The following is a 22,990-nucleotide window of genomic DNA, read 5'->3' as shown; positions in this document are numbered from 1 at the left end:
GCAGATTCATATTATCTGTGTGGGCCCCCAAAGCACTTGATAATATCATTCCATGTTTTTTTAAAAAATTTATAGATGTATTTTTTTTAAGTTTTTATTTATTTATTTATTTGTCAGAGAGAGAGAGAGAGAGCATACAAGAAAGCAGAGTGGCAGGGAGAGGCAGAGAGAGAAACAGGCTCCCCACTGAGTGAGGAGCCCGATGTGGGACTTGATCCCAGGACCTTAGGATCATGACTTGAGCTGAAGGCAGCGGCTTAACCCACTGGACCACCCAGGCACCCCAGATGTGTGTATTTTTTTTCCCCAGTTCCTTTTTTAAAAAATTTCTTTTCAGCGTAACAGAATTCATTGTTTATGCACCACACCCAGTGCTCCATGCAATACATGTCCTCCATAATACCCACCACCTGGCTCCCCCAACCTCCCACCCCCTGCCCCTTTGAAACCCTCAGATTGTTTTTCAGAGTCCATAGTCTCTCATGGTTCATCTCCCCTTCCAATTTCCCTCAACTCCCTTCTCCTCTCCATCTCCCTATGTCCTCCATGTTATTTGTTATACTCCACAAATAAGTGAAACCATATGATAATTGACTCTCTCTGCTTGACTTATTTCACTCAGCATAATCTCTTCCAGTCCCGTCCATGTTGATACAAAAGTTGGGTATTCATCCTTTCTGATGGAGGCATCATACTCCATAGTGTATATGGACCACATCTTCCTTATCCATTCGTCCGTTGAAGGGCATCTAGGTTCTTTCCACAGTTTGGCGACCATGGCCATTGCTGCTATAAACATTGGGGTACAGATGGCCCTTCTTTTCACTACATCTGTATCTTTGGGGTAAATACCCAGTAGTGCAATTGCAGGGTCATAGGGAAGCTCTATTTTTAATTTCTTAAGGAATCTCCACACCGTTCTCCAAAGTGGCTTCACCAACTTGCATTCCCACCAACAGTGTAAGAGGGTTCAACTTTCTCCACATCCTCTCCAACACACGTTGTTTCCTGTCTTGCTAATTTTGGCCATTCTAACTGGTATAAGGTGGTATCTCAATGTGGTTTTAATTTGAATCTCCCTGATGGCTAGTGATGATGAACATTTTTTCATGTGCCTGTTAGCCATTTGTATGTCTTCTTTGGAGAAGTGTCTGTTCATGTCTTCTGCCCATTTTTTGGCATGATTATCTGTTTTGTGTGTGTTGAGTTTGAGAAGTTCTTTATAGATCTGGATATCAGCCTTTTGTCTGTAGTGTCATTTGCAAATATCTTCTCCCATTCCGTGGGTTGCCTCTTTATTTTGTTGACTGTTTCCTTTGCTGTGCAGAAGTGTTTGATCTTGATGAAGTCCCAAAAGTTCATTTTCACTTTTGTTTCCTTTGCCTTTGGAGACATATCTTGAAAGAAGTTGCTGTGGCTGATATTGAAGAGGTTACTGCCTATGTTCTCCTCTATGATTCTGATGGATTTCTGTCTCACGTTGAGGTCTTTTATCCATTTTGAGTTTATCTTTGTGTACGGTGTAAGAGTATGGTTGAGTTTCATTCTTCTACATATAGCTGTCCAATTTTCCCAGCACCATTTATTGAAGAGACTGTCTTTTTTCCACTGTATATTTTTTCCTGCTTTGTCAAAGATTATTTGACCATAGAATTGAGGGTCCATATCTGGGCTTCCTACTCTGTTCCACTGGTCTGTGTGTCTGTTTTTATGCCAGTACCATGCTGTCTTGGTGATCACAGCTTTGTAGTAAAGCTTGAAATCAGGTAACGTGATGCCCCCAGTTTTGTTTTTCTTTTTCAATATTTCCTTAGGAATTTGGGGTCTCTTCTGATTCCATACAAATTTTAGGATTATTTGCTCCAGCTCTTTGAAAAATACCGGTGGAATTTTGATCGGAATGGCATTAAAAGTATAGATTGCTCTAGGCAGTATAGATATCTTAACAATGTTTATTCTTCCAATCCAATAATTTTTAAAATTATGTTATATTAGTCTCCATACAGTAAAGCATTAGTTTTTGATGTAGTGTTGCACGGAGCACTGGGTGTTATATGCAAACAATGAATCATGGAACATTCCATGGCTCTCGAGAGAGGTGAGTGCTTCCTCCTGGCTTTGTATCATAGACAGAAATAGTGGTTTTGTCTGGGAGCAAAGGTCTGGATTGATCCATTCTGCCTTAATTTTAGTCCTATAAAGGTCCCTTTATATGGATGCTGGTTGTCCAATAGAGTTCTCCCACAGTCATGCTCATGTTTAATTTACAGAAGCAACCACAAGAATTTAGGAAAGAGAGGAAGAGAGGGAGGAGAGATTGTGCAAGTTTAAAAATACTCTGGATGGAAAAATGTATGATTAAAAATGAAACAAGATGGGATTGGGAGGGAGACAAACCATAAGTGACTCTTAATCTCACAAAACAAACTGAGGGTTGATGGGGGGAGGGGGGTTGAGAGAGGGGGGTGGGGTTATGGACATTGGGGAGGGTATGTGCTATGGTGAGTGCTGTGAAGTGTGTAAACCTGGCGATTCACAGACCTGTACCCCTGGGGATAAAAATATATTATATGTTTATAAAAAATAAAATTTAAATAAAAAAAATGCAATGGACAAGATAGAGTCAAATAGGCACAGTATATATGACAGGCAGAAACTTATTACCTCCAATTTTCAAAGAACTCTCACAAACTGATTGGAAAAATGACACAATAGAAAAGAACCTTTGTATTTATAGTTCTAGAAACTCAAATGCAAGTGATTAATAAACTAATGAAAGGAGGCTTAACCTTGTCAGCGTTTAAAGAAATGTGGATTTGAAGAACAATTTTCACTTGTCCAGTTGCAAAAAAATAGAAGATTGATAACATTCAGTACTGGTGACAATCTGGGAAAACAGACATTTGTGTATTGCTGTGGGAAAGCAGATGTAGCACCTTTATGGAAAGCTATCTTTTTATGTTTGTAGAAATGAGAAAACGGATATGCTTCTGGCCCAGCAATGCCAGCTATGGTGATCTATCCTACAGATTAAACGGACCATAATGGAAGGTATAATTAAAGGCAGCCTTTTCTTGTAGTGATAAAACAGGAAACAACACGAATGTTCCTCAGCAGAAAAATGACTAAATTAATCGTGCAATATCTTACTTGGAATGATTACTAGAAAAATGAATTATAGCTATATATATTGACTTAGATGCAGGGATATATTATGAAGTTAAGGGGGAAAAATCTAGGAAAACAGCATATGATGCAAGTTTGGAAAAAAAAAATAGACCCTCTTTCTCACCTGCCTGTGTTTGTATTCCAGCATAGTAAGAAATGTAGCAGAATATGCCTTGAATTATTATTATTGGGTATTTTGGGGGTTTGATTGAACTGGGGGATAGAAAATGTGTGGTAAGGACTTAGCACTATATCTATTATAGTCAACATTTTAAGTAAATAGAGTATGGGGGCACCTGGGTGGCTCAGCTGGTTAAGTGTCTGGCTCTTAATTTCAGCTCAGGTCACGATCTCAGGGCTGTGAGATTGAGTCCCGCATCAGGATCTGCACTGAGCATGGAGCCTGCTTAAAATTCTCTCTCATTTTCCTTCTGCCCCTCCGCCCAATGAATGAATGAATTGTGTTTCAATTACAAATGTACAAATGCTTATTTGTTATAAAGCAATGCAAAATAACATTACATTTTTCTAAAAAAATAAAAAAGGGTTGTCAATTTTTGAATGTCTACCTGTGTCCTATTTGTGTGTGTGTGTGTGTGTGTGTGTGTATGTGTGTATGTGTACTTATATGTATCTCTCTCTCTACCTTATGTATTGGCATAAAAAATACATATAGTTTAGGATCTTGCTTTAGTCACTCTTTTTAAGGGGGGGCAGAGGCAGAGGGAGGGAGAGAGAATCTTAAGTAGGCTCCACGCCCAGTGCAGAGACCAACATGGGGCTCAATCTCACGACCCTGAGATCATGACCTGAGCCAAAATCAAGAGTCAGTCACTCAACTTGACTGAGCCCCCTAGGTGCTCCAGAATCTTGCTTTAGTCACTTAATTGCATTTTCCATGGCATTTTAAGATCCTCTGTAATTATATTTTTTAGTATTATAATTTTTAATGTCTGAATGGTATTTAATTTAAGTGAAATATCATGATTTTCTTAACCGTTCCCCTAATGTTAAGCATATGTTATTTGTAGTTTTTTGCTATTATGGTTCTTGCTGCATGAATGCCTCTATGCTTATTATTTTAGTTCTGTTGACTCATTTAAAAATATGTTCTCTAATATATGATTATTATTCAAACTATATAGGACTATTCATTGATCTTGTTACACACTGCCTTAGCTATGAGATTTTACACAGATATTTGAATTGAGCTTCACTGTAATCCCTTTCTGTCTGTGGGCAAACCTTCTAAAGGCAGATCTGAAAATAATTTGCAAAGTGTTGCTTTCCTCTGCGTTTTACTGATATCCCAACATAAGGGCACACATTGCCACTTGTTCATTATAGGTGGGAATTTTAAATGTACCAAAATGCTTATAATAGCTGAAAGGATCTCTTAAGCAGAATTTGACAGCACTATTGAAAATAATAACAGTAATTTGCATTTATCTGATATTCCACTGCGTGACTCCACTTTCTTTTTTAGAATAATGCATTGACATAGAATTTCTTATGCTGCTTTGCTGCCAGCTCTGCACACATTGTTTAAGGAACCCTTTTCACTTGCCTGAGTTACAATAGTTTATTGGTGGATATTGGAAAGAACTAGGGCTCTCTGTCACCAATGTTACCATACATCAACATTTCCTGTTTTTCTGACATATCCCTTTATTGTAGGTTCTCTTCCATGTTTAGGAGGGGATTTCGCAAGCACCAGTAGGCTTTGAGAACCGCCCCCCCCACCGCCGCTCTTCTCTATTGACACCCTGGGGGTTGAGGATTCAGGTGTCTCACTCTGATCTTTTTGTCTCTTATAAATGACTCAACTATACGCACGAGTCAACGGATGTGCATGGCTGGACTCTTTTCTATTACCTTTGGGGCTTGCCAAGTAGGGTTGGACCTTGTCCTTCTTTCTCTCAAGACAGAATTCCCACTGTGGACATCTAAAAATACTAGAGATATTTTCATGTCCTCTTTCTAAGCAATCTCGGCCAGCCCAGGCAAGACGGTTTGTATCTATAAGCTTCGTTGGTCATGAACTAGGAACTCTCACTGATCACTTCCATTTAATTAGGTCTTGTTCTTGGGATAAAGGGCTCATGGGGCTTCATGTTTTATTACTTCTCAAGCAACATCAAGATATGGTTCATGTATTACCTGCCACACTCCCTTCTCCTGTTCTGCTAAAGAACATAATATACTTGTGTTGGTAAAGACGTCTGTTTTAAACTCCAGTGACAGATGGTACCATTTGAACTCAACAGAAGTAGAGGAGAAATGGGATGAATGCAAACTACTTGCACTGTTAGAAAGTAACCGATGGTCTGCACGCTTGGATGGTACAGATTGCTTCAAACATTTTATACCTTAAATGGAAACGTTCTAAGATATTCACCACTCACTTTTTGCTAATTTCTTTTTCTGCACTCAGAGCAAGTTTCCATTATTTAACCATGAGCCATCCTCTGCCCTCTTCCTCCTCATCAAACAACCTCACTAGCGATTGGCAGTGGGATCGGTATTATGGTAAGCAAGGTAAACAGATGTAGTTCCTATCTCTATGACTTATAGTCTAAATATAGCACTTCACAGGGCTACTGTAGTTGAAGAAAAATAAAAAAACACCCGGAACAATGTCATAACAAAATGTTACACCAGCTGTTCCTCCTACCCCTCTGTGTTCTTTGTGTGTGTGAGGAGTATAATGACAAACAGTAAAATGTTCTAGTCTGTAGTGTACAGTTCATTGAGTTTTGACAATATGTACACCTATGGAACCAACACCCCAACCAAGATAGAGAATCTTTCATCACTTCGGGAAGGTTCCTTTGGACCCCTTCTCTGCTCATTCTCCTTTCCATCAGGCAGCCTCTGTTACGATTTCTATCTCAGGAGATTAATGATGCCTGTGTTACAACTTCCTATACATGGAATCACAGGGTATACACTCTTTGGCATCTGGTTTCTTTCACTCAACTTAATGCTTATGGATTAATTCACATTCATACACGCATTTGTAGCTCATTCTTCTTATTGTTGAGTAGTGTTTCATAGTATAGCTAGACCATGATTTTTTTTTTTTTTTTCATTCTTCCATTGATGGGTACCTGGTCTGTTTGAAGTTTTGGGCTATTATGAGTAAAGCTGCAATGAACATTTTTTTTTTTTTTAAAGATTTGTTTGTTTATTTATTTATTTGACAGAGGAGGGCAGAGAGAGAGACTCTTTCAAGCAGACTCCCTGCTGAATACAGAGCCAGGTGTGGGGCTCAATCTCACCACCCATGAGATCATGACATGGGTAGAAACCAAGAGTCAGACGTTCCACTGACTGAGCCACCCAGGCACCCCTGAACATTCTTTTTTGTTTTTAAAGATTTAATTAATTTACTTATTTGACAGAGAAAGTGAGAGAGCACAAGCAGGGGGAGCAGCAGAGGGAGAGGGAGAAGTAGGCTCCCCACTGAGCAGGGAGCCTGTTGCAGGACTCCATCCTGGGGCCTTGGGGTCATAACCCAAGCTGAAGGCAGATGCTTAACCAACTGAGCTACCCAGGTGCCCTGCCCCTGAACATTCTTGACAGAGTGCTGGTTTTTTTTTTTTTTAATCATTTTTAAAATTTATTTTCAGCATAACAGTATTCATTGTTTTTGTACCACACCCAGTTCTCCATGCAATCCATGCCCTCTCTAATACCCACCACCTGGTTCCCCCAACCTCCCACCCCCCCCACCTCAGAGTGCTGTTTTTTGAGGACATACGCTTTTATCTTTCTTTGTTTAGTCCCTGGGAATGGAACAGCTAGATGTGAGGTAGTTTTATGTTTGACTTTATTAAGAAACTGTCATATGGATATGTTGTTTATATTTCCACTAGCAATGTATGAAAGTTCCCTTTGCTCTGAATTTTTGCCAACATGAGTTTGGTATTGTTAGTGTTTAATTTTTCAATTTAGAGTTTTTATTTAAATTTAAAATCATAGTCATTTTAATGAATATGCGGTGACCTCTCATTGTGGTTCTCATTTGCATTTATGTGGTAATGAACAGTGCTGGGCATCCTTTCATGCTTTCATTGGCCATTCATATATCTTCTTTTTTGACATGTCCAAATACTTTGCTCAGTTTTTATTCAATTGTTTGTCTTTTTGGAATTAATTTGTAGGAGTTTTTTATATATTCTGGATACAAATTAGATAGGTGGATAGATAACGTCTTCTCCAAGCCTGTGGCTTGAATTTTCCTTTTCTTAATGGGGTGTGTGTGTGTGTTTTAATAGAAGTGTCTTTCGATAAGTAAAAGTTTTTAAATTTGTATGAAGTTCCATTTATCAATTTAAAAAAATTTTAAGGATGAAGATTTTTGCATTCTAAGAAACCTCTGCTTATTTTTCTAGTAGGTTGATTGCTAAACTTTTATATTCAGTCCAGCAACGATCTTGAGATATGGTGTGAGGTATGGGTCAGGGTTCATCCACTTGTTCTTGTGTCAGCTGTTGAAATAATTTCCTTCCCCAACTTGACTGTTGTGGAATCTTTGTCAAAAATCATTTGACCATAGGTATGTCAGTTTTTCTTCTCTCTATGGAATTTTGTTGATATATTGCTGGATCACATACCAAGACCCAGTGTATTGATTGCTGTAACTTTAGAATAAGTCTTGAAGTCAGGAATGTAATCCTCTAGTTGTGTTTTTTTATTTGTTTGTTTGTTTGTTTGTTTTTAGGAACCGTGGTCCTTTGTATTTCTATGTAAAATTTAGAATTAGCATTCAATTTCTAAAAAAAAAAAACCCAAAACCTGCATGGGCTTTTTTCCTGTTTTCATATTAATCTTTGACAATTAACCTAAAACTTTGTTCCATTACACTATGAAGTTTCCATTACATTAAACAGTCTTGGTTTCTGAGAAATAAATACTTTAGAAAACTCAGGTCTTATTCTGTGAACATGTCTTTCAAGCACAAATTATTACTGCAAAATCAACTTTCGCCTTTCTGCCTCGTATGAGAATTCAGGAAGACTTCAAAGGCAGATGTGGGCTGATTGCTGTCATTTGAACATTAGGAAATGTCAACCCAGAGGAAGTCAGACATGCTTATCAACACGCTGTGAAGTTAAACGCTGTCACTCTGTGAAATTGTTTGAAGGCCAAAGTGATTGTAAAAAACAAAAAGATATAGCTGAAAAGTAAGACAGTGTCTCCTGTAAAGAAGACACACTGAGGATCTAGAATGTGGCATATTAAAACTTTATTTTTAAAAGGGATTTATTTATTTATTTGAGAGAGAGAGAGAGAGAGTGAGCCCATGCACGAGTGGGGGTGGGTGCAGAGGGAGAGAGAAAGAATCCCAAGCAGACTCCCCGCTGAACATGGAGCCAGAAGCAAGGCTCAATCTCACGCCCCTGAGATCATGATCAAGAGTTGCTGGCTTATCTGACTGAGCCACCCAAGTACCCCCATATTAAAACTTCAGATGATTATTTGATGGAAAATACAAAATTAAAAAAGAATTCACAGACTTTGCAGACCGTTAATAATATGTCAATGGCGGTCCTAAGATGTCACTTTGAGAACAACAGACACAATGATTTTAGCCAACTAGTTTTCTGCTTGCTGCCCAGTAGGTGTGCACCAATTAATATTGCTAGAGTATTTTTTTCTTTATCATTTTCTGAATGACTACTTATGTTCAGTAATGGAAGGGGGTTACAGAATATTCAGGGAGACACACTGGCCATTGAATAATGTTGGTCCAATAAAACACAAAAGGAAAGAATTCTATTCAAGTACTCATGTACCTAGTGTATATTAGAAACTGTGCTAAGTGCTCGATGTAAGGCAATGAACAAAACAGAGTTTCTCTTTTATGAAGCTTGCAGTGTTTTGGGGAGGGGCATATAATAATCATGCAAATAAACATAAAAACATGATTATGAACTGTGATACATATGCAATGAAGGAAATGATCAGAATGTGATGATAGAGAAAACCACTTAGATGGGGATTAGGGAGGACCTCTGTGGGACAATCTTGCAAATGAAAGGCAGCCCTCAGCCCTTAGAGTCAGAGAACCCCACCCACAGTCTTGATCACAGGAAGTGGGGTTAAGGTGGGAAGCTCTGGGCGTGTTCATTTCCAAACTAGACCTTGGCCTCTCAGAGGTGGTTTTGCAGAGGGTAGTGGGAGAGAAGCAAGAGGTGTATAGATCAATAAGTTAGGAAAATGGAGCTAAAAGGTAAGGAGAGATGACTGGCATCTAAGTTCCAGGGAACAGGCAGAAGATGGAGACAGCTTATAAGGCAAAGTTTCATGATTCAGGATCACATAGTCCTTGGTGCATACAAGGTTCATTCAGATGGATGGAAACATTTCCAAGGCAATGAAAAAGTATAATAATAGTGCACTCTTTTTTTTCTTAGCCTTGTCTCTCTGAAAACTTCATTGTTAGCAATGCTTTTAAAAAAAAAAAAATCCACTCAAGTTCCACTCAAATATATTGATGCTATGGGTCCTGGGGGAACTATTTATGGCTGAGATATTCTTTTACAAGGTCATTTTTCGAACATCAGTGTGGAAATAAATTCCTTTGGGTGGAGACCAAGATATGTCCCACGGGATGCCAACTTTTTCTGAGTATGTTATAGCAATGGTCCCATTTTCAAGTGGTAGTCATATTTTCTATGCATGTTATTTTCACTTGGGGCTACTTCTTTGTGGGTCATACGTTTCATCTGTGAAAATGAGAATAATTATACGTAGCAATTAAAATATGCTGACCTCTTGAAAATATCACCTTGAGTACTTATAATCCTGCTCATACCATAAACATCATTCATTTATTAATTCAGCCATGAAACTAAATGTAATTGAAAGAGTGAAATAGCCTATGGGCCTTGTAAAATTGGTTTTAAAAGCTGGTTATCTTAGGGACAAATGTAATGACCAAATAAACTCAATGTGTAGCATTTTCTCGAGGTGAGTACATCATTTGCATCGTTTCCTATTTCAGGTTCTCCCACTCATCTGTCTAGCTGCTCCTGCATAAAGAGAGTACATCGGAGCATCTGGAGTCCTGACAGACATCTGAGAGCATCTGATAGACACCAGAAGAATAAGTTTTTATTCAACAGCGGGCGCCTGGGTGGCTCAGTGGGTTAAGCCTCTGCCTTCAGCTCAGGTCATGATCCCAGGGTTCTGGGGTCGAGCCCCACATCAGGCTCTCTGCTCAGAGGGAGCCTGCTTCTCGCTCTCTGTCTGCCCACCTCTCTGCCTACTTCTGTCTACTTGTGATTTCTCTCTCTGTCAAATAAATAAATAAAAAATCTTAAAAAAAAGCTTTTTTTTTTATTCAAGAGTATTTTGCTGCTCCCATGGGTCTGATCTATTTTCCCTTCCGATATAGTTAATATTCTTACAAACTGTAGCCCTGTGCTGTGGGATATGAATTGCTGATATTTTGAACTGAGCTCAGGATGATCGAAAAGAGATGAATATGAATCTAAATAGTGAATCAATCACAGTGGAGATGAAGTTCTTTAGCAATGAAAAACCACAACACGGACAGCTCAAATGTCAAAAAGATACTTGCTGGACTTGGAAGCCTTCAGGAAACCACAGAACTTTCTGATTCTGGGCACTTTTTTTGCCCACAGCCAAAGCTAACATGCCTTAGCCGACGGGGTGGTGCAGGTAGGGATAGATGCGTTGGCTGAATGACACCCCTTGGCTCCCTTGTGAACTCTAGATTAGCTTCATGTTAACTTTGCCAAAGCTTGTCTTCAACTCAGTTACTCTAACTTGAAAAAGAGACAAGGAAAGACAGAAAAAGAAATGTGACCTAAAAATTGGGTGTGGTTTCAATGAATGTCTAAAATGCTACCTATTTCTCAAATTTTCAGCTCCTATCAAATATATTAGATTAGTAGTTCCTATTTCTCTCTCTCCTTTTAAAGATTTTATTTATTTGTCAGAGAGAGAGAGAGAGAGAGAGAAAGAGAGAAAGAGAGCACAAGCAGGGAGAGTAGCAGGCAGAGGGAGAAGCAGGCTCCCTGCTGAGCAAGGGGCCTGATGTGGGACTTGATCCTAGGGCCCTGGGATCATGACCTGAGCTGAGGGCAGACGCCTAACCAACTGAGCCAACCAGGCATCCCAATAGCTCCTCCTATTTCTAAAAATTTTACAGTTGTCCCCTCTGTTTCCTTTTCCATCTGAGTGAAGTGTTACATTCTGTTTTTCCAAAGAGGTGGAGGAAGCTGGAAATGAAGGCAGCATATCCCACACTTTGGCTACTTAACTATAAAAGCCTTCCTTCCAATGGAGTCCTTATGGGGGCCACGATTTTCTTGCTGGCCCCCAAGTGCAGGTTTGAATGGGGCCATTATCACTGGATGTTTTCTCATTCTTAAAAGACAACTCTTCCTAAGACTTTTGGATGACCATATTTATCACAAAGAGAGTTTACTTGATAAAAGGCTCAGCCTAGCTTCTGAGAGCTTGCCTGCACTTTGGTAGGTGGAAAACGAGCTTCCTTGAGATACCTGCCTGGCTTTCTTTACCTCATTGCCTAAACTATTTTTAGATTTTTGTTCTCCAAGTTCTTACTTCACCTTCATTTTTGCGTTTCAAACCATAGAACTCGCTCTTAAGGCACACTTACACTGTGCATGAAACCACTCAATAAAAATGCAAACGTCAATCTTCTCTCTCTCTTTTTTAAATGTAATTTTAGAAGCTCTGAGTAACTTGGTGTAATTGAGCCATAGGGGGCATGAAAGGATGAGACAGTGGTGAGGCTTCCTGCTGTGTGTTTTGGCCAAGGCAGCCTTTTCTTGATAAAGGAAAGATTTTATTCAAGCCTCTGCAATGGGATGACATCGGTAGTAGAATGTAGGAGACACTGATAGGGCAAAATGCTTTTTAAATAATGTCATAGATCCTTCCAGATGACACAAAGTCTAGAAAATACTCCTTTTCTCAGCTAAAGTCACTAATATCACTGCTTCCCCTCCAGTCTGAACAGCGCAGAACAGAAGGAATCCATGAGTCCTCTGAGCCCGCAGCAAGGAAGGGACTGTTCCTTCTCCCCTTTAGGCATTGCCCAGCATTTGCCCTGTGAGAGCAGCTCCACAGCTGAGGAATTGTAAATTACTGCGTGAAAGGGCCTTGACCTGAAAACACGGAGGAGAGCAGAATGTGGAAGTCACCTCTCTACTTCTTAGGACACAGGGAACAGTGGTCTTTGGCCCATTGGGTATCTGGTTGGGGAGCCTTGCAGTCCATATGGAGCTGATGCCTTGCCTTGATTCTCGGTGTGATCACGGGGCCCAGGTCTGGCCCGTGAGAGCCTTGTGCAGGTCTCTGGGTGACCTCTCAGGAAAGAAGCCTTCTTCTCCACTGGTCTCACTCAAGGAGCAGAGGGAAGACCCGGAGCAGCCAGAGGCCACTTTTGCCACCCCATCAGGAAAGGCCTCTTGAAAGAAAGCAGAGCCCAGTGAGAACGACCATCCATTATCTGGGCCCCTGAGCAAGCAGCATTGCCTGAGAAGCGTGCAGGAAAAACAAATCAAGAAAAGAAGAGGAAAGGGAAGGAAAGGGCAGAAGAGACTTGCTATTGGCTGTGAGGCCCCTGGTGAGTTTCTCTGGGGAATAATACTACCCACCCGGCAGCCCGTTTTGAGGGTCAGAGCAAACGTGGAGGTCACAGAGGAGGAACTCACCCACCTATTTTAATTTGATAGGCAGCCACCGGAAGATCTGAGGAGATGGAAGTTATTTAAGGTTTCACATCAGCCTCGGAAACACCCCATTCTGCTAACCTTGATTTTCCTCTGCTGGAACACAAGAGGCTCACCCTTGATCACCCCTAAGGTGTCGTTCAGTTCTGATCTTGGCAGAAGGCTCTTCCCTTAGTCCACTCCAGCGTCCACAGGAATGACTCAGGCGCATTGATTGCAGGGGCCCGCCAGAGATCACTGTAAGATACGGTTCCATCCTCGCCTGCTCCATCTTAGAATTGCAAGCAGATACTGCAAAAGATAGGGGAGAAGCTCCCACTGCCACTGCCACCGCCACTGCCACCGCCACTGCTACTGGTGTTTGCCCTTGGGCGGGTCACGTGTGACACCATCACTTTCTCTGTCCTATGACGTTAATGTAATCTCGGGATTCCTTGCTGGTCGGTCATCACCATGTAAAATAGATCAGTTTTAATTCACTGTAGAATCCTCCTTCCAAGGCTATAGTTCAGCAAGGCATTTCCTGTCTCTGAAGAACAGTATTGTGTTTTGTTACTGGAAACTAAAAATCTTGTGCCTCTGCTGAAAAGGTGAGCTGAAACACAAGCCTTTCAGCTGGAATTGGGTTGGTTTCTCTCCCCTTCTCTGTTCTACGTGCTGTCATTTCAAAGCCACTGCTGCCTAGAAGATGCCCCACCTTGCTGAGGACCTTATGGTTCCACTCAAAGACTATTCTAGAAGCACCAGTCATTCCCCCACAACTGGGAATTTCACTGACCATGTGAGCCTCAGCTGTAGGCATGAGGGTCTAGGGAAGATGGTGAACATATGAGTCTGAGGATGGGGACATCCATGTTGTTCCTCTCCCCATTGAACACCGATTCTACTCTTACCTAAACAGTTTATTTTGTTTTATGGGTATGGAAGAGATGGTAATACGCACTAACTCACCACATTCACTCCTCAAATTCCCATACTCTCTTGAAGCTAGATTTGAACACATCCTTAGTCCTGGCCGATGAACTCTGATTGGAAGTGACATGTGTCTCTCCTGCACAAAGCAATAAGAATTTGTGTGTCATATCCATCTATTGCATCCCAAGCTACTTTGACCTTTTAAGCCTTGTGTTGCAGCTGCAGAGTCACAGAATGGAGGAAGATGGACTGAATATGACTAAGCAATAAACATTTCTGTATGAAGTCGCTGGGATTCCAGGGCTGATTTGTTACTGCAGCAGGGCCTATCCTAGCCTGACTAACAGCCTGGGGCTGCGACCACACATAGGAGAAATACATGGGCTCTATTCTGAAGCTAACCACAGTCCCTGGCATTTTAATTCTTAATTACTTTTAATTTTTACTATTGATAAATTTGCAAGCAGTGATGAGAGCAGCACTCCTGTAGGCCACGTGCTGTCAGGGCAAGTGCCAATATCTGGAAAGTCTAGTTTTGGGTTCTAGTAGAACCGAGAAATTATGTGGACATTCTGATGCACCAAAAATAAGATACATTTGAATAACACGTGTGCATGCATCTGGAACCAATGATTCTATGGAGAAATATCCCTGAAAGTTCACAAAGGATGCAGCTCTTTTGTGAAAGAAGGCTGACTGCTCCTGAAAGAAGCCTGACCCCTCCTTAGTGGAGGGATCATGACTTTCTGCCTCAGTGTCTTTCCAAAAACACAGAGACTCTTATTCTCTCTACCCAGGCCAAAATTGCATACTCTCCTAGTTTTAAGATGAAAAGAACTTCAAATAATCTTTTTCCCAAGCAGATTTATTTTTGCTGTCTTTGATCCCAAATTTTAAACCAAAGGAAATAACTTTTAGTTTGGTTGTTATGACTGTAATGGAATCCGCCCCTCCTCCTTACCTCAAGAGACTGATAAGGAAATACTTAATAAAAGATTCTTTTCTTACCATGACTTTTCCATTGCATATCATTAGAGTTCACTGATGATTAAGGATTTTGATGGTTAGTTACAGGAAAAAGAATTTACTTTCGGCATGATGCAGCTTGGGGCAGCTTTATTTACCGATAGGTTCAGTTTCAACGTTGTTTCCTCCTCTTCTATGTTTATTTTCACCATTTTTATTAACTCAGATGCTAGAATATTCCTCAGCAGCCCACGTCTTCCCACAGGACCTCAGGCTTGTCTGTCTGCCTTAGGGTTCAGTTTGAAAGTGAATTATCTCTTCAAGGTCTCTCCTTCTCTCCAGAAGATTCTTCAAGGATGCACAGCTGCTATCATGTCAAGCTATTACAACCTTTCTTAGAATCCAGACATTTGGCTCTAGGCTTCCCAAGTGACAATGCTTGGTAAATTGAGAGGGGTGCAATTCTACCAAGTCCCTTGGAAACCTTCCTCTCAGGTGTCACAGATTTATTATCTCTGCCTTGGGGGACCTGCAGGCATTTTTTCTAGATGGTAGTCTTCTCCAACACATTATATAGTATGGAACGAATGCAAGAGTCTATCCTTGTTTGCTTAAATTTTAATACTTTAAGTTAGGATCTTATGGTTTAACTATTAAAATAAATGTTAAAAGCCAATGAAAAGATTTTAAACTTTTATAAGACTTATTTCATTTGAACTTATCTGGGCCCATGGTACCCTGGACTTTACCTTGGTTAACAGATTACGATGAACTGCAGTGAGCACATGAAGGAGCGCAGCTGTTATCTCTATGTTCACAATAGGCTTGCCACTTCCCCCAAATTGTCCAGAAGCTTCTCTCTATCTTCTGAAGTGATACTAACTGCCATCTCATTATCCTTTTCCCTCAGGGTACTAGGGAGAGTTTACAAGGCCCCCCAAACCTTAGCATGTTAGTGATATAGGGTATGTTCTGACTTAGGCTGCATTAGTTACCTATTGTTGCATAACAAATCACCCTGAAATTTAGAAGCTGATGGCAGCAAACATCTGTTATCTCACACAGTTCCTGAAGGCTAAGAATCCAGCTGTGGCTTGGCTGGGTAGATCTGACTTAGGGTCTCTCATGAAATTCAAGTTTAGCTGTTGACCAGGCCTGCATTCATCTCTAGGTGTGATTAGGGCTACAGAATATGCATGTAGGCTCACCGATGGTCATTGGCAGGCCTTAGTTCCTTACGGATGGTTGGGCACATGTGCCTCTTTACAGGGCTGCTCAAAACATGGCAGCTTACTTCTCTCAAAGTGAGTGATCCAAGGGAGAGGAAAGCAAGAATGTACCCAAGACGGAAGCCATAACTTTTATAACCTAATCTTAGAAGTGCCATGCCATCACTTCTGTTGTGTGCAATTGGTCACACACACGGACTCTGGTACAATGTGGGAGGGAACTACACGTGAGTGTGAATACCAAGAGGCAGGGGTCACTGGGGGCCATCTTGGAGGCTGGCTACCACACGGGCTCTTTCTTCTCTGGTCAACCTTCTTATCTAGGGCTCCAGGATCTCTGGACTGACCTCCCTCCATCTCTCTCTCTCTCTCACTCTTTTTAAAAGATTTATTTATTTAGTTTAGAGGGAGAGAGAGAGAGAGATTGAGTATGAGCAGGAGGGACAGAGGGAGAGGGAGAGAACCTCAAGCAGACTCCCCACTGAGCACAGAGCCTGACATGGGGCTCTATCTCATGACCCTGAGATCATGACTGGAGCCGAAACCAAAAGTCAGATGCTTAACTGACTGTGCCACCCAGGTGCCACAGGACCTCTGACCTTTCTGTTCCTCCAGTGTGCCAGGCTCACTGAACCTGCAGTGCCTTTATACATGCAATGCTTTCTTCTTGCAAAATTCCACTTCCCCTTCACCTGGCTAATTCCTGCAAAAACTCAGCTCAACCATTTATTTTCCAGAGAAGACCCCTCTGCTGTTAACATTGTTGTAATTTTATAATGGGTGCTTATTTAATTAGTCACTCCACCTACCCTCTGGACTGTAAACTCCAAGTTTATATTAGCTTTTGCTCATAAATGTATCCTTGGTTCAGTGGCTGTTGCTAGGTAGATGTATTGAATAGATAAATTAATAAATGAAGAAGGTTGAGGTCAGTACATGGGGAAAGTATCGAGAGAAAGTTCAGGTGTGTGAGGATAATAGATGTGTGAACTGGAATTACATGAGGTGAAGGATTAGGGGTTTCTCTTTCCTCTGACATTCTCTATTCATCTCCTTTTATCCATATCTTCTCCCTTTCCTTCTTTCCCCTCTCCTCTTCACCTACATCTCATTCTTTTCCTTGTCTATTCCACTTTACCATGACTGTGACATCTTCTCATTGATAGTAACCGTAACAATGGAATCACAGTTTGGAACAGGAAGATGAGAAGTGAAGTGAGCTGTGCAACAGAAGTAAATGTAATGGTCCTGAGTAGAGTACAGGAAGTTGAGGCAAAACTTTTCTAGACCAGGAAGCATGCTGCTGCCTTGTTACAGAAGTGATTAATTGGGGCATATATATTCAATCATATTTTGAATAAGATTGAATAAAATATATTCAATCACCAATCAAGAAATGGGCAGAGGACATGAACAGACATTTCTACAAAGAAGACATCCAGATGGCCAACAGACACATGAAAAAGTGCTCCACATCACTCGGCATCAGGGAAATACAAATTAAAACCACAATGAGATATCACCTCACACCAGTCAGAATGGCTAAAATGAACAAGTCAGGAAATGACAGATGCTGGCGAGGATGCGGAGAAAGGGGAACCCTCCTACACTGTTGGTGGGAGTGCAAGCTGGTGCAACCACTCTGGAAAACAGCATGGAGGTTCCTCAAAATGTTGAAAATAGAACTACCCTATGACCCAGCAATTGCACTGCTGGGTATTTACCCTAAAGATACAAACGTAGTGATCCGAAGGGGCACGTGCACCTGAATGTTTATAGCAGCAATGTCTACAATAGCCAAACTATGGAAAGAACCTAGATGTCCATCAACAGACGAATGGATAAAGAAGATGTGGTATATATACACAATGGAATACTATGCAGCCATCAAAAGAAATGAAATCTTGCCATTTGTGACGACGTAGATGGAACTCGAGGGTATCATGCTTAGTGAAATAAGTCAATCGGAGAAAGACAACTATCATATGATCTCCCTGATACGAGGGAGAGGAGATGCAACATGGGGGATTAAGGGGGTAGGAGAAGAGTAAATGAAACAAGATGGGATTGGGAGGGAGACAAACCATAAGTGACTCTTAATCTCACAAAACAAACTGAGGGTTGATGCGGGGAGGGGGGTTGGGAGAGGGGTGGTGAGATTATGGACATTGGGGAGGGTATGTGCTATGGTGAGTGCTGTGAAGTGTGTAAACCTGGTGATTCACAGACCTGTACCCCTGGGGATAAAAATATATTATATGTTTATAAAAAATAAAATTAAAAAAATATATATTCAATCATATATTCATATATGATTTTATTCATATATTGAATAAAATATATTCAGTTATATATTCATTTAACCAATATTTATTTATTTATTTATTTATTTTTAAGATTTTATTTATTTATTTGACAGAGAGAGATCACAAGTAGACGGAGAGGCAGGCAGAGAGAGAGTGGGAAGCAGGCTTCTTGCTGAGCAGAGAGCCCGATGCGGGACTCGATCCCAGGACCCTGAGATCATGACCTGAGCCGAAAGGAGCGGCTTAACCCGCTGAGCCACCCAGGCGCCCCATTTAACCAACATTTAGAAGATGACTTCACCTATCTGAGAATGGGCTGAGTGTTGGAGATACTCAGTGAAGGAGACAGGATACCTGATATCAAAGAACTCACTGTCTAGCATCATGATACTCAAAGTGTTGTCCATGTTAGAGAACTAAATGTGAGACCCGAAACCATAAAACTCCTAAAAGAAAGCATAGGCAATAATATCTTGGACATAAGCCTTAGCAACATTTTTCTAGATATGTCTCCTCAGGCAAGGGAAACAAAAAGAATAAACTATTGGGACTACACTAAAATAATAAGCTCTTGCAGAGCAAAGGAAATCAACAATAAAACATCAAATGGATGGAGGAAGATATTTGCAAATGATATATCCAATAAAGGAATAATATTCAAATATCCAATATTAAAAATTTATTAAAAACTTACAACTTACAACTCAATGCCATAAAAACCCACCCAAACTAAATAATCTGATTAAAAATAGAGGACCTGAACAGACATTTTTCCAAAGACATATGGATGGCCAATAGATACATGAAAAGATGCTCAACACCACAGATCATCAGAGAAATGCAAATCAAAACAATAATGAGACATCACCTTGCCCCTGTCAGAATGACTAGTATCAAAAAGATATGAGATAACAAGTGTTGGTGAGAATGTGGAGAAATCGGAATACTTGTGCACTAATAGATGAAATGTAAATTGGTGCAGCCACCATGGAAAACAGTATGGAGGTTCCTCAAAAAATTAAAACTAGAATCACTACATGATCCAGTAATTCTACTACTGGGTATTAACCCAAAGAAAACAAAAACACTAATTAAAAAAGATAGATGCACCTTTATGTTTATTGCAGCATTATTTACAACAGTTACAATAAAAGCAACCCAAGTATCCATCGACAGATGAATGGATAAAGATGTGTATATACAGGGGCACCTGCGTGGCTCAGTGGGTTAAAGCCTCTGCCTTCGGCTCAGGTCGTGATCCCAGGGTCCTGGGATGGAGCCCGCATCCAGCTCTCTGCTCAGTGGGGAGCCTGCTTCCCCCTCTCTCTCTGCCTGCCTCTCAGCCTACTTGTGATCTCTGTCTGTCAAATAAATAAATAAAATCTTAAAAAAAAAGATGTGTATATACACAATGGAATCTGACTCAGCCATAAAAAGGAATGACATCCTGCCATTTGCAACAACATGTGTGGAGCGAGAGGTATTCTCCCATGTGAGATAAGTCAGACAGAGGGAGGCAAATACTATATGATTTCACTTACATATAGAATCTAAAAAACAAAAAAAAATGAATGAACAAACAAAAGATTAGAAATGGAGTAAAATAAATACAGAGAACAAACATGGTGGTTGCAGAAGGGAGAGGGTTGAGAGGACAGGAAAATAAATAAAGGGCATCAAGACATACAAAATTCTAGTTATAAAATAAATAAGTCATGAGGATGAAAAGGACAGCATAGGGAATATAGCAAGAATACTGTAATAATGGGGTATGGTGACAGAGGGTAACTACACTTACGGTGAGCATAGCATAATGTATACAACTATCAAATCACTATGTTATATACCTGAAATGTATAGAACATTGTATGCCAACTACACTTCAGTAAAAACCAAAACAAGTGTGGTTCGTGAACTGGCAGCATCAACTCCCCCGCCAGGAGTTTGTCAGAACTGTAGACTCCTAGGCCCCACCCAGATGTACTGAATCCACATTTTCACTTCCAGTACATGGCCAGGTCATCTGTGGGTCTCTGGAAGTTTAGGAAGCACCTGGCTAGAAAGCAGAGACAAGGGAAAAGCCGAGGACAACAGGGGAAGTGTCAGAAGGGATGTAAGCACGGGGCTGTGGGATTGCATCGAATGCCATCTGGTTCTGGTCTGCCGCCAGCAGGGGAGGTGGGCAGGGAGGCCAGAGGATGGCAGGTGAATGGGAATTTGAAATGGGGAGGGCTCCATAGGGCGAAGTGCGTAGAGGAAGGAGGATATACAAAGGCCTGCTGGTGCTCAGAAGCGGGGCCCCTCCTAACAAGGATTGGCATTGGAGGGTCATTGATTATTCTAATCTGACTGGGAAGTCATTCTGCGGGGGACAGGCACTTAAAATGCCTTATTTCACTTAACATTTCCAACAAGCCTGTGGGGAAGGTGCTATGAAAACTTCTATAGGTACAGGGGATGGATCCCATGCACTTGAGTCAGGGAGGGGGCAGGGAGAAGGTTCCCTTGGAGATGTTCCAGAAAGGGGGCAGAATTAAGTTACTTTGTGCTTGGAGCTTGAGGGTCCGTGTTATACTATCTCAGGGGTGACAGGTTCTGGAGAAGAAGGGATGAGAGCCAGCATTTCCCTTGTCCTTTGTTTACTGCTTTCTGTTCAAATTCTGTTTTGTTTGAGGAATGATCTCTTCTGCCTCCGGACACGGGTTATGCACCGTCAGCCAGTTTAACACTGAGACCCTGGGCAATTGTAGGTGCTCTGTGGGTTACCCATAAAGCGAATTTCCTGAATAAACAGTTTGGTCAAAGAACACCAGGTGTTCCATCTCACAACCCATAAACTCAAACCTGACTTTGGCCTCCTGCGGAGAACCATTTTTGCCGGGGTTGACAGTAGCCAGAATTCGGAGGCAAGGTACATTTGTCCTAGGGCTCCCCCCGTCCCCACTTTTTGGAAAACTGTTAGACTTGGTTGGATTTCTATGTCTCATCAAAACACACTTGGCTTGTATCCATTTCCCTGGGGTCCTATCCTTCACCACGAAAATGTGTCATGATGTATCAGTTAGATGTTAATCCTTCATGATGTGTTGGCCCATCAGTCCAACTCTTTGTTCAGGTTCAGGTTCAGGATCTCAGGATTATGAGATCAAGCCCTGAGTTGGGCTCTGCACTCAGGGCAGAGTCTGTTTGAGATTCTTTCTCCTTCTCTCTCTGCCCCTCCTGGCTGTTCTCGCCCTCTCTCATGTAAAGAAATCAATCTTAAAAAAAATAGTAATATTATATCCCCCAGATAACAGATGCCTCGTATTTAGAATGACGCTAATGTGGAGTATGGTAAACAAGAATAGAGAAGGTGGTCTGCTTTGGGATGCTTTCTCTCCCTTTCCCATGACATCTCCCCGATCTGTTACATGAGTGAAGCTGGAGAAGGAAAGAGAAAAATAGCTCTTTGCTTAACTGGTCTCAATTGTTCTTTCTGTTGGTTCTGCTGTTTCTCTGGCCAACACTAACTCACCTTCTAGACTGTGTGTGTGACATGCATCCCAGGGGTTGGGCTTTCTCCATGGGGCATCAAAGTTTTCTCTGGAAGGTTCTATAGAGAGTTACTTCACAACACATTTCCTTGATGTGTCCACCTGACCTAAGCCCTTTTTCTTCCATTTCCCTTTAAGTTACTGCCATGGGTGGCACATTTCACAGCCACTTGCTGCTGGCTCCCTTCTTGCAGAAGGTAGCCTTCTGGGTTTGGGTGCCATTACTCAAAGAGGTAAAAAAAAATGAAATAACCTTAAAATGTATTTTGGTTTAACAAATAACAGAGATCAAACCAAAATAGTGCATCGTATGGCCAAAGGTTAAGAAATAGATACTTTTGGGGCGCCTGGGTGGCTCAGTGGGTTAAGCCGCTGCCTTCGGCTCAGGTCATGATCTCAGGGTCCTGGGATTGAGTCCCTCATCGGGCTCTCTGCTCAGCAGGGAGCCTGCTTCCCTCTCTCTCTCTCTGCCTACCTGTCTACCTGTGATCTCTCTCTATCAAATAAATAAATAAAATCTTAAAAAAAAGAAATAGATACTTTTGTACATTATGGATAGATGTATAAGTTGATACACCCCTTTTAGAGAATAGTCTGGCAATAAATATAAAAATCTTTAAAAGGTTTCATATTTTTTTAGAGTCTGCAGTTCTAGTTTTAGGATAAAAGATGAGGCAAATCAATTTGAATCTACACAAAGAAATAGCTACAAGGATGTTCACTGTTGTACCTGCTTTGTGAAAACTAAGAATCTACTAAAAATACCCAACAAAAGGGGATTGGTAAAATAAATGATAAAATACTGTAACTACTGTACATAACTCTGTACAAAAATGAGTCACAGCATGTGAAAGTGTTAAAAATGGCTTATGAAACAGTACTATGACATATTTTATTTTGTACAAGAACTCTACAGGTAAGTATTATTAAAAAAAAAGAAGGAAACCATTTGCTTCAAAATGTTAACTGAAGGATGGAGGAGTAAAGAGCTCCTCCATCTGTGGAAAAGAGAAAGGAAAAGAGAAGGGAGATGATAATTTTTCTTTTTCATTTTCTAGATTTTCTATAATTTCTCCAATGCATGTATATTCCATTTGTGTCAAGAAAGTAAACAGGAAGAATCATAGAAATATGGC

Source organism: Lutra lutra, chromosome X (genome assembly GCF_902655055.1).
Source record: "Lutra lutra chromosome X, mLutLut1.2, whole genome shotgun sequence".
Classification (NCBI taxonomy): domain Eukaryota; kingdom Metazoa; phylum Chordata; class Mammalia; order Carnivora; family Mustelidae; genus Lutra; species Lutra lutra.
Note: the sequence above shows the minus strand (reverse complement) of the source record.